Genomic DNA, 18,972 nt, shown 5'->3' with positions numbered 1-18,972 from the left:
GATTATGTTGACGATCTCTTGAGTAAATCAATAGATAGAGATACGCATTTGGACATACTTTCAGTCATCTTTGATCGATTGGAAAAGTACAAAGTAAGATTAAACCCTAAGAAATGTGTCTTTGGAGTAACCTCCGAGAAGCTCCTAGGATTCATTGTGTCCAAAAGAGGAATTGAAGCTGATCCAACAAAAGTCAAGGCCATCTTGGATATGCCACCACCTAGAAATATCAGTCAACTTCGATCCTTACAGGGAAGACTTTAGTCCATATGAAGATTCATAGCGCAACTTGCAGATAAGTGTAATCCTTTTCAGCACTTGTTACATAAAAACATCAAATTCAAATGGGATGATAACTGTCAATAGGCTTTTGAGACGCTCAAAGATTATCTCTTAAATCTGCCAGTTTTAATGCCACCAGTTCCAGATCAGCCTCTGTTACTATACATATCAGCTACTCCAACAGCACTGGGGGCACTCTTAGCACAACAAATTCCTGAGGGCAAGGAAAAAGCAGTATACTATATCAGTCGCACATTGGTGGGATATGAGCTAAATTACACACCAATTGAGTGTGCATGTCTCATCGTGGTCTTTGCTTCACAGAAATTATGACATTACATGCTCACTCAGAAGACTAAGTTGATTGCAAGAATCGATCCGTTGAAATACCTTCTCAATTAAGAAACACTTACTGGGTGACTAGCCAAATGGGTAATGATCCTGAGTGAATTTGACATCGAGTATGTGGACAGGAAAGCAATAAAAGGACAAGCCATCGCAGATCAATTAGTAGATGCTCCCATGATTGATGATATTCCTCTAAGTTCATAATTTTCAGATGAATCCATTTTAACAATGTCACATGGAAAGCCATGGCAACTATACTTTAACGGCTCATACACACAGCATGGGGCAGGAGCAGGCATCCTCTTCATAACTCCTCAAGGTGACTCTATACCAAATTCATACCGCTTATCATTTCCTTGCACTAACAATATAGCGGAATATGAGGCATTAACAATTGGATTATGGATTGCAGTTCAGTGGAAGATCCAGGAACTTTGTGTTTTTGGGGATTCTCAACTTGTCATCCGTCAAGCAACTGATAATTACCAAACAAAAGATGAAAAACTAATGCCTTACAAACAAATGGTGGATGACCTGAAACAACACTTCACAAAGATAGATTTTGAGCAGATACCAAGAGAGCAGAATTGTGCCGCAGATGCCATGGCTACAATTGCTTCACTGATTGATCTACCTCCAAATGAGACCTGCTATGAGTTCTTGGTGGATAACCTTTTGGTTCCTTCATATGAGATCACTCCTACTGAGAGGATATGTGTTGTCGGTCCCGAGTCCCAGTTATATGGTTCCATCTTCACATACCTTCGCAAAAATACCCTACCTCCTGATCTATCAAATAACCAACGTTGCACCTTCATTCGCCAAACCTCTTGATATGTCATTTTAGCTGATACCCTATATCGGTGAGGTCTAGATGGCACTCTTCTTAGATGTCTAGAAAGTGACGAAGCTCAGATTGCATTATGAGAAGTACATGAAGGGATATGTGGTCCACATGCTAGTGGTCCTACCTTGGCCAAGAAACTCATTAGGACTGGATATTACTAGCCCAATATGAAAAAAGACTCATACCAGTTTGTCAAGAAATGTAAGCAATGTCAAATTCATGGAGACCTCATACATGCACCAGCACAAGATCTACAACCACTTGCATCTCCCTAGCCCTTTTGTCAATGGGGACTCGATCTCATAGGCAAGATTCACCCTCCTTCTTCTCATGGCCATAAATTCATTATCACTGCCATAGAGTATTTCACAAAATATATTGAAGTTGTGCCTCTCACACAAATCACTCGAAAACAGATTGCTACGTTCATCCTTAACCATATTATTTGCCGATATGGTATTCCTGTTTCCATTATCACTGATAACGGATGTCCCTTCAAAAATCAAGATGTTCATGAACTCTGTGACCGCTTCCATATTTCCCATCATTTCTCCACACCATATTACCCCAAGGTAATGGCCAAGCTGAGGCGTCTAATAAAACAATCCTTAAAATCCTCAAGAAGACAGTCGACAATGTTGGCCGTAACTAGCATATCCAACTTAATCCTGCACTTTGGGCCTATCGCACAAGTGTTCGCACACCTACAGGAGCTACACCCTATTCACTTATCTACGGCACTGAAGCCATCTTTCCTATTGAGGTCGAGTTACCCTCTTTATGGGTCTCTTTGCAAAACATCATCAATGATGAAGATTATAGGGTCTCTCGCTTACAAGAACTAGAACTACTGGATGAACGAAGACAAACTGCTTTTAATCATCTCAAGGCTTACCAACAACGAATGAGTCGCAGCTACAATCACAAAGTCAAGCCTCGCACATTTGAGGTAGGTGACTTGGTTCTCAGAGAAAACCCCAAGAATCAGCAAGACAGAGAGAAGAAGGGAAAATTCGAATCAAATTGGCTTGGTCCCTACATCATCACAGCAGCATATGGATCTGGGGCATATCAACTCTCAACTACAGAAGGTGAACCTTTGGAGGATCCTATCAATAGCAGGCACCTTCGCAGGTTCTACACATAGCTCTTTGGAATATCCTAATTTCAAAAATACAAAAAAATCAAAAATTTCAAAAATACAAAAAAAAAAATCAAAAATTTCAAAAATACAAAAAAATAAAAAAAATACAAAAATACAAAAAAAAATTATAAAAACAAAAAATAGTTATTTGGTGAAAACCTGGCAAACAGGCGCCTTGTGACACAAAAAACATTGAAAAAATTGAAAAAATTGAAAAAAAGTAAAGAGAAATAATTTCGTCCAATGGTGAAAAACACTTCGATGGCGCCCTGGGTAGGTACCATGGTGAAAACTAGGTCACCAACGCCATGTGTAGAGACATTGCTCCTCCCTCCTTCAGGATCCACTTTCATCTTTTCACTTTGCACACACTCACAACCTATTCGTTCATAATAAACTTACCCATTCCCATCATGGCTTGTTATTGATCTACCCAAGATTGGTTCACCATTCATAATAAACCTCCCTTTTCACTCCCTTTCCATCCATAATAAATCAGATCCTATTTGTGGTTACGATAAATCTTATGTCTAGTGATGGGTGTGAAACTAAGAACATCACATGTTTTGAGGAGTACAGTTTCTTCCAGCTTCCTTCAGTCTATTCGCGCACAATCCGTAATAAAGCAACATTTGCATCGCCAGTCCTCAATAAAGTTTCATCTTCTCTGCAATAAAGTATCAGTTTCATGAATTCAATTAGTTTCAGATGAGACAGCAGCAACAATGAGCTTCAACAAATCAAATCTTTCAACATACTCAGACAATATTATGGTTCAGTGCTATCTATCCTTTTTGTGAAAGTAAACATTGTGACCACAATCAAATAAGACTTATACAAGTGACAAGAGACACTAAACTTGAGGACTACAGTGGATGTTGGTGTCGATTCTTGGTTTTCTTTTGATTTTTATCTTTTGGTGACATGTCTTTTAGCTTTTCCGAGATGTCTCTAACTAGAGATTTTATCTCTAGGATGTCTTTGACTAGAAAGGCGAGGATGGGGTATCATCACCTATTTGTATTTGTTGTCTGTGGATTGTCTCTTAGTAATGCTATGACTTGTCCAAGGATATGAAGACACTGTGAGTCTAGTATGAACTGGGGCATCCCTTGTTTGTAACTGTCTTATCTCCATGCAAACAGGTACAATGACTTTCTGGGTTGAACATATACCTCGATTGTCATAACCTACTTGCCATAATAAAGCTCAATGATGATAACACACAAGAAGCTCTTTCACGTTCATATCTTCTATCTTTCATCCCCCTTTCTTGATTGACTTCCATCATCCTTCTTAAGTCTGTGTAGCCTACTATCACATGACTAAGTATAATGACACACCAAAAACATTTGCATTTCATATAGTTTGCACCTGCATTACCACATATAAGCATTTCATACATACATATAGATATTACAACTGCATCACATCCTGCACACAACACCTATTAAGCACAATTTACATTTGCATTATCATATTCATCTGCATTACATACATTCACATTTACATCATGCATATACATATAAAACATAAAAGAACAAAAAAATATTGCATTGCATCATATACATATTTGCATCCATATCATAAGCATCACATAGAAACATACATCACATAGGTACACATGCATATAGCTGCTGCAAAAATGAATCATCTCATATATATATATAAAGTGTCATGATACAATGATGTCAAAATCATATGGCTACAATCACCCAAAGGTGTCTACATCATCATACAAAAATGGTACAAAAACTGATACATAGGGAGCCCTCTAAGGCTATGATGAACTCCCTCCCTTGGAGTTGCCTGGCCTTGACGAAATCTGAGCCCCTGAAGGACCCGCCCCAGGATCATCCCTCTTGTCTCCTTTATCTGGTGGTGGTGGAAGACCCATGACCCCACCACTAGATGTCTGCCTCCTCTGACTCCCTCCCGTAGTTGTCGCTATCCGCGATGGTCTATGGAAGCTCCTTGCCCTCTGATCTGCTGGCACTGCACCATAGTAGAGATCTCACCAATAGGCAATCTCCTCCCCTGCTCGCAGGACATAAGCATATCCTGCCCCTGTGTCCTCTGCTACTTGTCTCCCAGCCCTCAGTGCTGTCTCAGCCTCTGTATAGCGCTGAATAGTCTGGTCTCTCTCCCGCTCAGTATCTCTGAGCTATCTCCTGAGCTGATCCCTCTCCCTCTCCAACTCTTGGATCTCATCTGTCTGGCCTTGGCAGATCTCCTTGAGCTCAATCAGCTCATCCTCCTCTGTGTCAGCCCCCTTAGCCTCGGCCTGAGGCTCTACTTGTAGCTCCCCCTATCTTTGTCCCTATACCTGTGCCTGTACTGGCACCTCTCCCTATACCTATCTCTGTCCTTGTACCTATCTTTGTACCTGTCTGGGACCCTGTGTTGCTGGTACCTGTAGCGGTAATCCACCGCGACCCCTCACCACCCGAGCCTGTCTCTCCTCTGCTCCCTCCCTCCGAGGTGCAACCCTCCTCTCCCCAACTGCTCCCCTCCACCTCCATCGGCCTCTGCCCCCATCACCTCCACCATCATCATCATCATCCCCACCCCCATCTCCATCCAATAGCTCTCCTGGATCTGTCAAGCGTGGGAAGGGATGCTCCGCCCAGTAAGCTGTATACTCAGCATCCATGTCGGCATCCTCGATCCCTAGCCACATATCACAGGATAGGGGCACCATCTTTGCTAGCTGTGTAACTACCTGATCATATGATAATAAGGGCCCAAACTGTGCCTGATTCCTGATAGTCTGGGCATACATACCTGAACCCCGTGGCATCCTCTGGATCCTGTCATACTACCTGCACACCCTGTCCACAAGCTGTCTCTCTAGCACATAGGGCATCTGCCCAATCAAATACCTTCTCCAGAAGGTGTAGGGAAGCTCTACTGCATCGTCCTCCCACTCCTCGCACCCTAGGTATGGCCTCCAGATGACTACATCAATCTTGTCTATCACCCGTCGCCAGTGCTCCAACCTGCCAATCCGTGGCTGCGACGTGATCATATCATATAGGTGCACAAAACTGCGTCCATGTCCCCTGCCTCTGAAGTGTATCGGCCTCATCATCAGTAGATGCTCATAAGCCCATACCTGTAGCAGTGTCACCCTGCAGCCCAATCCTACTGATCCATGGTATATGAACTGATGTATCTCATAATGCAGGTGTGCCAACACATATGGTCCCCAGGCATATCTAATGTGCTACGTCACCAGTGTCTCCAGTGCTTCTCTCCAACCCACAGCCAACCCCCGTGTCGCTCTGTCCAGACACAGGAACCCAATAATCGCTCCTCCTAGCACTGCTGGTAGCGCCAATCCTATGGCAGTCATCGTATCCCAAGCCACATGCCCAGCCCTCATCTCCAATTCAGGGTCCTAGAACACTCGTCTCAGGGCCTCCCTATCTCTATCTCGATCGTACGGGATTAGATCCCCATCGATCGGTATCCTGAGTATCCTATAGACATCCTCTAAGGTGACGATCATCTCCCCCATCGGAAAATGAAAGGTACATGTCTCTAAATGCCATCTCTCAGCTAAAGCAGTCAGCAGTCCCATGTTTGCCCGAAACTTAGGCACATATAGCACATGTCTCAAGCCCATCTCCTCAATAGCAGCTCGCTCCTCGGTTGTCAGCTTAGGTCGCAATCTCTGAGTCGATGGGAATCTCTCCCGTGACTCCAACATCAGCAAATACTCCTACAGTCAAGCATAGTGGCATTCACTATTTATCACAAAATGCTACTTTTTATCTAAATGCATATGGCTATCTATCCTAGTGACACTCACTGTTCATCACAAAGTGTTGCTATCTATCCAAGGGACACTCACTGTTCATCACAAAGTGTTGCTTCTATCCTAGTGGTACTCCTTGTTCATCACAAAGTACTACGTGTTTTGCACTCCCTGTTCATCACAAAGTGCTCCTCACATTTGCACTCCCTATTCATCACAAAGTGCTGCTCATATTTTAGTACTCCCTGTTCATCACAAAGTACTCTATCTTGGTACTCACTATTCATCACAAAGTGCCTTGATCTATCATATTCTTTCCTAGAGGACCTGCTTGAGTGTATCCTCTCAGCAGCTTATCCAATCGACAGCATATGTTCATCACAGAACTGTCGATTTGACCTGGAAGACAAAAATTTGCATTTTTTTGGACATAAACGCGCTTTCCTGACACAAACACGCTTAATGACTGCACAGATGCGCCTAAATAACATAGACGTGCCTGAAATACATAGACGTGTCCATGCTCTGCACAGACGCGCTTGGACGACACAGATGCCCCTACATGACGCAGACGCGGCCGCATTCAACGCAAACGCGGTTCAAAACACAAACGTGCCTAGCACCTACATAGACGCGCCTAGCGGACATAGACACGTCTGACACCAACGTAGACGCGCCTAAGCATTTTTGGACTTTTTTGTACCCTATTCTTAAGCACATTTATTGCCCTATCTACCATGCATTAATGACAAAATTAAATGCGTCAAAGTACGAGGAGGTTTGGTGGTACTTACCGGCTCTCCTACCTCTGCTGGCCTTTGAAATCGGTGAATGCGGTTGAATGTGTGAATGAAAGTCATCGCTGCTGACTGCTACTGCTCTTTTCTTGCTCTGCACTCTGATCTCATGGATATATGGATGCCAATGAGAATGTCTTTCTCCCATGGTCTATCTTATAGCCTACCCTAGCCCTAGCCCTTGTTTCCCGAGTCAGTCTTCTTTATCCCGTGACTTTGTCACTTTATTCGGTCAGTCCATTCTAACCTTTCTTTCTTATCGAGAGATTGTCTGCAATCTTTTTAGACATTTTCATCCAATATCTTGAGGGGGCATATCATTCCCATCTTGGGGCAACTCTGTATCAGTTCATCTTATCTTCTTTGAAACAACGCGACAAGCCGCATTGTCTCAAAGAGGGGCAAAATAAAGACACTCAAAATTGTCATGTCTAATTAAATAAATATTTTATTTATTTAATTATCTAAGCCTAATTCTTCTATTAATTAAATAAATCTTTATTTATTTATTTAATTCATTTATCCTCTTCTAGCCTTATTTCTCATTTAAATAAATACATTTATTTATTTAAATTGTCCTTTTCCTAAATTAAATAAATATTTATTTATTTAATTGATCTCATTTCTTCTATTAATTAAATAAATCTTTATTTATTTAATTAATTCATTAGCCTTTTCTACACATGACACATGTCATTCATCTCTCAATTCCTACACTACCTACCTCTTTCATTATTTTATTATTTCTTCTACCTACCCTCTAATCCTAGCCGACCTCTTTTTTTACACCTCTCAATCTTATCCCTCCATTTCATATTGTGTCTTCTATTTAAGGAGATGCTTCCTTCATTATCAAACCCTAATCCACAATCTTAAGGACTTGGCTACACTATGATCCTACTTGCAACCACATTTCGTTCTTTGTTGAGCTCTTGTGCACATAAAATCTAAGAGCAAATATATCAAGCAAGATCAATGGAGATAGGAAGAATGGAGATCAAAACCCTATTGGACATTTAATGGTATAATCTCTGTGATTTCATTTGATTTGCATTGTATTAGGTAATCTTCATATGTTATGGTGGATCTTTGTTGTTGTTAGGCTAGGGTTTGGTGGTTGAATTCATTTAGCCTTTCAATTTTGTTATTATTGTTATCCATTTTCACCATATACACACATAACGAAAGTAAACTCAAATTGGCAAAATTGTTCTGAGTTCAGGAAGACTATTGAGATTGAGTCTCGTTTGAAGTAGTTTAGTTTTTCTACGAGTAATCACCCTGGATTTTCGTCCATATACTAGAGCACAAAGAAGAGAAGGACTGGTTGATAACTATTTTGAAGAATTGCAAAATCTATCATTTGCCCCAAGTTTTACTCCTAGAAGGAAGGCTAAAAGTAGACCTTCATCTCCTATCAGAGTTACCCCTATATCTTCTTCTTCCCCTTGGCAAGCACTAAGACTTACTGGAATTCAAGCCCCACCTCTTGTAACCATTCATCCAGTGTTCATTATGGCTCAACCCTGGGGTGCGGCTATTGGACTTCTTGCTCTCGCAGCCCATAATCCATTACCAAAAGGAGCAAAGGATGTTTTACCCAAATATAAAGGTGACGGGAAAGTTTTAGTTGAAGAGCATTTGAACTCTTTTAATGTAGCAACTGGAATCCTAGTAGTTCAATACGAGGACGTGGCTGTTAGGCTTTTTGTCCAAACCCTCACCGAAGGGGTAGCAGAATGGTTTAGCCAGCTGCAAGCAGGATCCATAACTGACTGGCAAACAATGAAAACTGCTTTTGAAAAAATATTCCAAAGCGCTGATGATGAACACACGCTACTAGCTCAACTCACACAGATGAAGAAGGAAATTCATGAGCCGATGAGGGATTATGTAGCAAGATATAACAAGATTATTCACAAAATTCCTCAAGCCAAGAGACCAATTGCAGATAATCAGTAATGTTTCTTTGTAAATTCCATGCCACCTGACGTCGGATTTCACCTCAGAAGAAGTAGGCCGGCAGACCTAGAGACTGCACAAAATGAGGCTATAGAGCTTGAAGATGATCTGATAATAGCTGGCAAATGGAGAAAAGATGTACAAACTCTTTAGGGACAATCTCAAGCTTCTATGTCGTCTATTGATCCAGTTGTTCAGTGGCTTGTCAATGATATGATTGCTTTAAAGAGGCAGATACCTAAGCCTGGAAACTCTTATCCACAACCTTATCAGGATATAAGTAGGAGAACTTCGAATCAATATAACTATGGATGACCATTGCAACTTCCTACAGCTCCACAAAGATTACAAATAGAGGCACCTCCTGACAAAGGTGTCATGTGTTCATTTCACCTTACCACTGATCATGATGGGGTTTCATGTCCTGATATGATAAGACACGTTCAAATGCAAAACAAAAAGGATGAATTAGGAGAGTTCACTGAAGCAAAAAGAATTCAAGAGGCACCTGGTGACTCTGGAACATTCTACCTTGAATATGAGTCAGATTCATAAAAGTGTAGTAACATTTTGGCAACTCTTGAAGGTTCTTCATGTGCGATTCTAACAAGGAATCAATGAACCTCCCAACCTTCTTCCTTTGTGAACCCTTCTGGAAACAATTTCAAAGGCAAAGATCTCCCAGGTAATAGTTTTTCAAAGGTTCCTGAGGTTAAGATTTTGCAAAGGAACTATGAAGATCATAAGAGCTATTCCTCTTCTTCCTCCTTTGATATCATAGAATTCTACAAGGCCTCTACCATTCAACTTCCTACCACTGAGTATTTAAAGCTTAACCCAAAAGAGTTAGATAAATTGGTCAAATACATTAAAGGAGATTCCTTTTCGGAGTCTCAAGTACATGGATGTATGGAAAATGGTGATTTAGCTATTGCAGAGGGGTCTTCATCTATCCCTTGCTCATTGACTAATCTGGCAAATCCCTATGCTTTTCATGATACAAAGTCTGGGCATGAGGTCGAGATTTCGAAACCTGAACCTTTCTATATTTCCCTTCTCCTGAATGGCCAAAAGTTAAGTAATTGCATAATAGATTCAGGGGCTTCAGACAATATAATGCCTTCTCATGTGGCTAAGTCTCTAGGTTTGACCCTCACTAAAACATTTGGGAGATTTTTTTCAATGGATGGAAAACAAGTTCCTCTTATTGGTCAAGTGAAGGATGTTCAGGCAGTGCTAGTAGTGTGACCAAACAAAAGAGTAAGATTAACTATACTGGTTGCTAATATTCTGGCTAGTTACAGAATGCTTCTGAGTAGGACATTTTGCAAAGATCTTGGAGGCAAAATCAAAATGAACTGGTCTGAAGCTGTTATTCCCCTTGGAAATCAGAAAATCAAGCTTGAACCTGAACCCAAGAATAAGTATATTGTATTTCCCTCAGATAACCTGAAAGCCCAAATTCTGTTTTAGGAGTGTGAGTTTGGAAACTATCTTGTTCTTGCACCTGGTGAAAAGAAAATAGACAAGGCAGCTGATGAACTTGATGGACTATGGCAGATGGAGTTTGATGCAAGCTACGCTAACTCTGGTTCTGGAGCAGGGGTGGTTTTGCTGTCACCAACTAGTAATATTTTCCCCTTTTCCTTCAAGTTGGATTTTAAGAACACTAATAATACTGCTGAATATGAGGCACTATTATTGGAATTAAGTGAGGCTAAATGTAAAGGAATTAAGTTGCTTAAAGTCAAAGGTGATGCAGAGTTAATCGTTAGGTAGGTGAGGAATGTCTATACGGTTAAGAATGATAGGTTGAGGCATTACAAGAATAGAGTTTGGGATGAGCTAGAATTCTTTGATGCCTTCTCAATTGAAGCAATTTCGAGGGAGAAAAATAGTAGAGCGGATTCATTGGCCGTGTCAGCCTCACTTTTATTACCACATCCAGATTTTAAAGATAACTCATATAAGATTGAAATGATCTATAGTCCCAATGTTCCTGATAATGTAGATCATTGGGAGGTTTTTGATGCGGATGCACAGATCAAGGATTTCCTAGAATGTGCTCAATCATTTTCTTAGTCATATTTTGAAGGCTCTGAGAATGTTTGCAAAGAGTTCAGTCCAGACCCAAAGGTAGATCCTACAAATAGCTTTATTCAGCTCAAAGGTAACAAGATTCCAAAGGGATTAGTGACACTGGAGAGATTTTTCACCAGAGATGATGCATTCATAGGTAACAAAGTTCCCAAGGATGACGTGAAAGGAAATTGTGAGATGAAGCTAATCCAAAAGAAGTGACAATCGGCAGGTGTTGTTCTGCAGAGGAAAAGAGAGCACTTGGCACACTGCTTAAGGAATACATTGATGTTTTTGCTTGGTCTTATGACGACCTGAAGGAGTTTAGAAATGGACATTTTCAACATTAGATTCCACTGAAGCCAGGAGTCTCTCCTTTTAGGCAAAAATTGAGGAACTTTAATCCCATCATGGCGGATGCAATTTCTAAGGAAGTTGAGAAAATGCTTAAGGCCTGAATCATATATCCAATCCACCATTCCACCCGGGTAGCTAACATTGTGCCCATAAGAAAGAAAAATGGGGAAATTCATATCTGTGTTGATTTTCAGAATTTGAATCAAGCAAGCCTGAAGGACAACTACGCCTTACCAAATATGGATCACATTTTACAGACAGTGTCTGGGTCAAAGATGATGTCGATGTTGGATGGTTTTTCTAGTTACAACCAAATTACTGTAGTAGAACATGAGCAGCACAAGACAGCGTTCATCACTCCATGGGGAACATTCACATACAACCACATGCCTTTTGGTTTAATAAATGTCGGAGCCACTTTTCAAAGGGCTATGGATTCCTCTTTCAAGGATTTCTGAGACAGAATAATTGTAATTTATCTGGATGACCTCACGGTGTTTTCAAAAAAAAGGACAGGTCATTTTCGGGATTTGAGTGCAGTACTGCAGCGTTGTCATGAACACGGGATTTCTCTGAATCCTAAGAAATCAATTTTTTGTGTCACGGAAGGCAAATTGTTAGGACATATCATCTCAAAAGAGGGAGTCAAGATTGATCGCAAGAGGGTTAATGCAATTCAGCATCTCAGTTTACCCTCTAGCCAAACTGGAGTAAGATCGTTCTTTGGTCAAGTGAATTTCTTAAGAAGATTTGTTCCAGAGTTTGCTGAAACCACAAAACACATTGTTGGCTTGCTAAGTGAGCAACATCCTTTCAAGTGGACTGAAGAGGCCAAAAATTCTTTTGAGAAAATTAAGGGATCAGTTGCAAATGCGCCCACTCTTGTTAATCCAGATTTCACGAAGGACTTCATTTCGTATTGTTATGCATTAGACCATACTATGTCTGGGATTTTGTTGCAGTTGGATGAACATGGGACTGAAATGCCTATAGCGTTCATGAGTACTCCACTCAAGAAGCATGAGGCCAAGTATTCACCTATGGAGAAGCATGCATATGCTATTGTAAAAGCCGTGAAACAGTTTCAATACTATATCCTGCATTCTCACTCTGTAGTTTTTGTTCCAGATTCAACCATAAAAAGCATTTTGACTCAGTAGGAGGTTGGACTAAATAAGAGAGCAACTTGGGTGATGAAAATCCAGGAGTATTACTTAGACATTCGCCCTATGAAGACAATTAAAGGGCAGGGCTTATGCAAGTTGATAGCAAAAAATAAGGTGGAAACTAAAGCGGAGTTACCATTAACTCTTTTTGTCAGATTTACTTGGTTCTCTAATGTGGCCTACTATTTAACTTATGGTAGCTGCCCAAATCATCTGTCCACTAAAGAGCAAAGAAATTTAAAATTAAAAGTTGCAAAGTATGTAATTTGGTAGGATGTTTTATACAAAAAGGGTTTAGATGGAACATACCTAAGGTGTGTAGATAAAACTCAATAGCAAAAGCTCTTGGAAGCTTATCATGGAGAGGTTTGTGGTGGACACTTCTCATCATCTATTACTGCTTTCAAAATTCTGAGAAATTATTTTTATTGGCCCGGCATGTTTCGGGATGCCTATATTCATGTGAAAGAATGTGAAAAATGTTAATTGTTTTCCGGAAAGCCACATTTAGCAGCACCTCTAAGGCCTATAGTGATAGATGAACCTTTCACGCAATGGGGCATTGATTTCATAGGCCCAATAAACCCTCATTCCAGTGTGGGTCACATGTATATTTTGATAGCTACCGACTACTTTACTAAATGGGTAGAGGCTATTCCCACCAAAAAGGCGAATTCAGAGATTGTGTGTAATTTTCTCAAGGATTACATCCTAGTTCATTTTGGGGTACCCCAGAAAATCGTGACAGATAATGCATCATATTTTTCCTCCGAAGAGTTGACTTTGTTTTGCTATGATCATCAGATTTTGCTCTCACATTCTTCTAATTATTTCCCATAGGGCAATGGTTTGGCTGAATCTAGCAATAAGAATTTGATAGCCATCATGAAAAAGTTAGTTAATGAGAGTGCTCAGAATTGGCATAAGAAGATATATGAGGTTTTATGGGTGGATAGAACCACACCCAAGAGGGCCATTGGAATGGCACCTTTTGAACTTGTGTATGGCGTAGGAGTGAAACTTTCTTTGCTGCTGGAGTTATTAGCAACCAAGCTGCAAATAGTAGTGGAGGATTTCTTTTTTCAAAATGCTTTAGAGAAAAGAATCATGGTACCTGACGAAATTAGAAGAAGAGAGAGAATTGTTGGTGCATAGAATTTTAGAGCATCAGAGTCGAGTAAAGAGGATTTTTGACATGCGAGCTCGACCAAGAGGTTTTCTAGTAGGAGATAAGGTGCTACTATGGGACAAAAGGAGAGCGTCCAAAGGTGCTCATGGCAAGTTTGATTCATTGTGGAAGGGCCCTTTCAAAATTTGCAAAGCAGTAGGACAAAATGCATTCAGACTCAGCTATGCTAACGGAATGATCATGCCTTATACCTACAATGGGCAAGATCTCAAGCTCTATAAATTGTAAATCCTATGTTTGACTCACTTGTACATAGTAGTCTAGGTATTTTTGGATGTGCCCTTAATCCTTTCCCCTTTGTTTTATGTTTTGCAAAACTAGAGTCTGTGAGTTCTTTGCATTTTCTTTTGAAAAATACAATCCCCAATCAGAGCCAATGTTACCACGTCATTTATTCTTCATGGCAAGAATGGTTCGTCTTTTCCTTTTTATGTTAGAGTCCTAGTTCATGCCATACTACCTTGGTTTAAGTCCTTAGTGCATCCTCAAATCCTTTTTCTAGTCATTTAAGTCAAGTTTAGACAATTGATTGAACTCTTTGAACACGTCAAACCATTCTAAACTGGGTTTGAGAGGTTAATTTAGGTTCAATAGGTTCCAAGGTGTTCAAAAAAAGTTTTTCATACTAACGTTTTCTCTGAGTATTTTGCAGTGACTCTTCCAAAAGGTTTTTCCTGTTCGGTAATATAACGTTTGTGTTGAACTTATTGAACTGAGTTCAAAGGGTTCAAATATGTTCAACATGTTCAACACAACAAGTGCTCAATAGTTTAACATGGCGTACATCTTGAACTACTTGAACACTCAAGAAGTAGGTTCAAGATGTTCATCTGGGTTCAATATTGGTGGGTCTTGTGGTTTCTAATGTTTTGAGAAGTGCATTTATTGCTAAATACGGAGAGGCAGAACCATATTGTAAATTAATGACATTCTTTAGCTTTTTCAAAATAAGTGAACGTTTCGGGAACTGGCAATTTCTTAAAGTATGCCGCCATGCATTCAATGCATGCGTGCGGGGGTCTAATCTACCAATTTGCTGCAATCAGAATGAAATTCTGAAATCATTGCATTTAATGTGTCTGTATCAATACCTTTCTCAATAAGGTATGAAAATCATTTGTGTTCTGCATTTGCTACTTGCTGCTGGATTTTTGTTTATATTATCCCTGGAGAGGAGTCTTTCTCACTGCTAGCCATCGTCCGATTATACAACAGTGAAGGTGAGTCTTTCCTTATTTTCTCCAGTGTTTTCCCTTGCATTTTCTCTCATACAGAAGGTTTCACTACAATCAAATTTAGGTTTCTTGTTTTCGAAATCATGAAGTCCACCCTGCACTTGTTTGGAAATGTCTTTAGCTTGGCATCCACAAAAGCCATAGTTAGTGATACTGACCTAAAGGGTGAGAACCTTGAAGATTGAAAGAAAGGGTGTTCAAGGGTGTTGATAAGTCTTTTTGTATAGAGATTTTGAGTAATGGACTTTTAGAAGCCACAGCCTTTCCTCCAGCAATTCCTTGTCCAGAGTTGGTTCGGGAGTGTATTGCTAGATATGACCCTGTATCTGAAACTATTAAAAGGGATAATGGTGAAACCCCTCTTGCCATTAACCGTGAGGTGATTGCTTTGATGTTCAAGATACCAGATTGCCAGTTTTCTAATTTCTCCCCTACCCAGTCAATTAGTGAGTTCAATGCAGATAGAGCCGGACACAGGAATAATGTGGCGAACTTCTGGTTGAAGGTCCCTCAGAGAGGTGGTTCTAGACTACCTAAAAATCCTAACAAGAACCACATTTTGCCACATATCCATGATGTGATGCTTCTATTGCATCGAGCCAGAGGTTCTGCTAAAGCTTATAGCTTTGATGATTGGATATATTGCTATGTGCAATTAGTTCTAAAAGGAAAACAATATTTGGATTGGGCAGAGTTAATTGCTGATTCAATGAGAGAGCAGTTGAGCCTAGCCAAGCAGTTTCAACAAAAATTCTTCATGTCCTCATCTCTTTTGTATTGTTTGGCCTATGTTAAAGAGTTAACGGGTATACCCAAGCAACCCACTGAGGAAGATGTTCCAGTGTATGAGTTTTATCCAATACTGCAAAAAGACAATGCCCTACAAGATTTTAGAAGGGTACACAATGCATTCCTGGGTGATTTGTGTCATGAACTGAAGGGTACAAAGGCCAAATGGATTTCAGATGATGTACAGACCTTGATTAAGAAGTTCAGAAGTTTTTACATCCAGTTTCCACGCTTTTGCTATATACGGGTAGGAGGCTTTGAAGAGGAACCCTTCAAGCTTCCGCACTTCTGTTCTGATTGTTTTGTTCTAGCAGAAGTATGCAGACAACTGACTTCTGTGGTCAAGAAAGCACAGTTGAAAGACAAGTGGGAAGGTCACTTTTCGATACAATTGGGAGTGTTGTCTTGTAATTCAATGTCTGATGCACTAAGTATAGGAGTAGATCTTAGAAATTTTAATTTCTCTTTGTATGCTGAAAGAAAAGGGTTTGACAATAAAGGATTTTCTCAGAGCCTTGGCTTAATGCCTTATCTTCCCACGCCATAGTTGGAAGATTTATGGGAAGACTGTTCAGATGAACTTGAAGTCTTCAAAAGAGAAAACATGAGATTGGTGCTGGAATAGGTTATTTCTTTGCAAATAAGGCTAGATATTAAAGGGCTTGAAGAAGATTATCTTGAACTGTTTGAACCAGGGTATTTAGCCCATGCAAAGATTGAAATGCCCCCAATCAATTGGGATGAGGAGGAAAATGATGACATACAATTGAGAACCGAATGAGTTCTGGAAAGAACCATGGCATGGGTGGCTAAAAAGAAAGCAATGAAACCAGGTGCCAAGTCCCTTTCTGCAAGAAATATATCTTCACCAAAACATCCTTCTAACAGTGCTCCTATTCGTGTAGGTAAGGAAATCAAGTCGGCTCAGCCTAGACGCAGGTCTAGCCCAACTCTGGATTTCAATACCCCTCGACATACTCGATCACGTAGTGTCGCCCAGAGGAAGATGGACCAGGTCAAGGATGTGGGAGTAAAAGATGTCATGCTTGAGGCTCAAATTTTTGAAATTGAAGATTTGGATGGTGAAGTTGCTTCTGCTCTAGACTCCCAAACAGTGACTGTGGCAATGATGCCACCACCGAAAATGATTGAAGAAACTTCTTGTTTCGCTACGATCCCTAAATGGTTAACAACCTCAGTGAACAAGAAAAGGAGCTTTCTTCTTATGACCATTCCAATTCAGGAGATGGTTGCTAAGTATTCCAAGAAGAATCCAAAGCCAAAGAGGTTCAAGACCACCGCTCACCTAAACAATGACAAAGAAAATGGTAAATGGACGGTGGAAATTGCCTCTTACAAACCGAGAGATGAGAATAAAGAGGCCGGTTCTGATGATTTTGAAATCACAAAAGTAGAGTTGGGAAAGATGAGCAGGGATATAGATAACCATTTTTTCCAAGTGTCAGCGAAGAAAATGCTTACCCGGTCAGAGAAGGATGGACGAGAGAAAAGAGAACTTAAAAGACACATAAGTGTTTTGGCTCAATTCATTGATAGCATCGGTTTCCTTGGAGCAATTCCAATATCCCATGCCACTAAGAATTTTGACCCAACTTCTCCGGAAAACAAGAAGTTGATGAACCAAGTTCAACGGGCTAAGAGCATCGCTGAAGTGGTTGAGAAGTGGATTGAACAAGTAATCAAAGATGGTGAAAAATACATTATCGACTCCCAGAAGTTGTGTGATGAAGTACAGAGTCTAATTTCTGAAATCCAAAACCAGCTTGTACCATGGGAGGAAGAAGAACACAAATGGCAAAATGTCCTGCCTCTATTTACCAAAATCGAAGAGTATGGGACTAGCAGGTTTCTAACAGAGCATTCAATTAAGCCGGTAGCTGATGAATGCCAACTTTTCATGCTAAAGAAAACTATCATGTGGTGGGTGCTCACCTTTCAGTCGGTAATTATGGATGCAAAAACCTTCGTCTATGAAATCCAAGATTTGCAAAGTAGTATAGTCAAGGATAATAAAGTGGTTAATCCCGATCATGACTGGGAGCTAGGAATTTGTGGGTCAAGCACACAGGAAGCAGTCAAGTCTTTTCGGTTGAACATGGAGAAGATCAGAGTTAGGAGTAGTTTCACGCTGGAGGATATAACCAAGGTGGCTAGGATCGAATCTATGGTTTTCATTGGGAATGATCAACTGCCAAAGCACTCAGAGAATATGGTGCAACACAAGTGGAGTAAAGAAGTGGCAAAGGCGAAACTCAATGCGATGAAAGTCCCAAGCCAATCAATGATCCAGGAACTCACAGTTGCTCATGACGCTCACAAAGACGGAGAAGATGATGATGATGAAATATGACATAATGCATCCACTTTGGGCTAGTTTTCTTTATTTTTAAAACATTTTTCATAGTTATGCAAAAATTTTGGGACAACTATCCCAAGATACTTTTTGTTGGTTTCGTAACTGTTTTATCGGGGAGTGGTCGAGTTTTCAAGGAGACATTCCCCGTTTAGACTATAAATTAAGTAAAACAGATGGTAGAAGGGTTAGATTTTAGTAACTAATTTTGTGAACTTTGACTGAAGTGTTGTTTTTGGTATTTTCGGTTCTTATTCAAAGGAAGAATCAAATGATTGGGACATGTTGTGAAAAAGATTGGCAGATATATTTTTTTGTGTCTTTGTTGCATAAGGATATATATATGAAATTTGATCATATTCTTCTTGGGGAGAAGAAAGATCTATGTATTTTGAATCTGAATAGATAACATGTCTTTGCATATGTTCATCTGATCAAGTAATAGTAATTGATCATTTCATTGCAGTTTTTCATTATTCTTCTGATGTTCTTTCCTTTGAACGTGTTGTTTACTCTAGAAAAGATTCTTGATTGAAGGCGGATTTATTTTTCTTGAATATGTTCATCTTTAATTAGTTTAAGTGCAAGAAGTATATTGAACTTTGTTTCAGTTGTTGTAGTTATATGTTTTGAAAATTAAGAA

Source organism: Cryptomeria japonica, chromosome 2 (genome assembly GCF_030272615.1).
Source record: "Cryptomeria japonica chromosome 2, Sugi_1.0, whole genome shotgun sequence".
Taxonomy (NCBI): domain Eukaryota; kingdom Viridiplantae; phylum Streptophyta; class Pinopsida; order Cupressales; family Cupressaceae; genus Cryptomeria; species Cryptomeria japonica.
The sequence above is the reverse complement of the archived record's forward strand: the minus strand, read 5'-3'. Positions refer to the sequence as shown.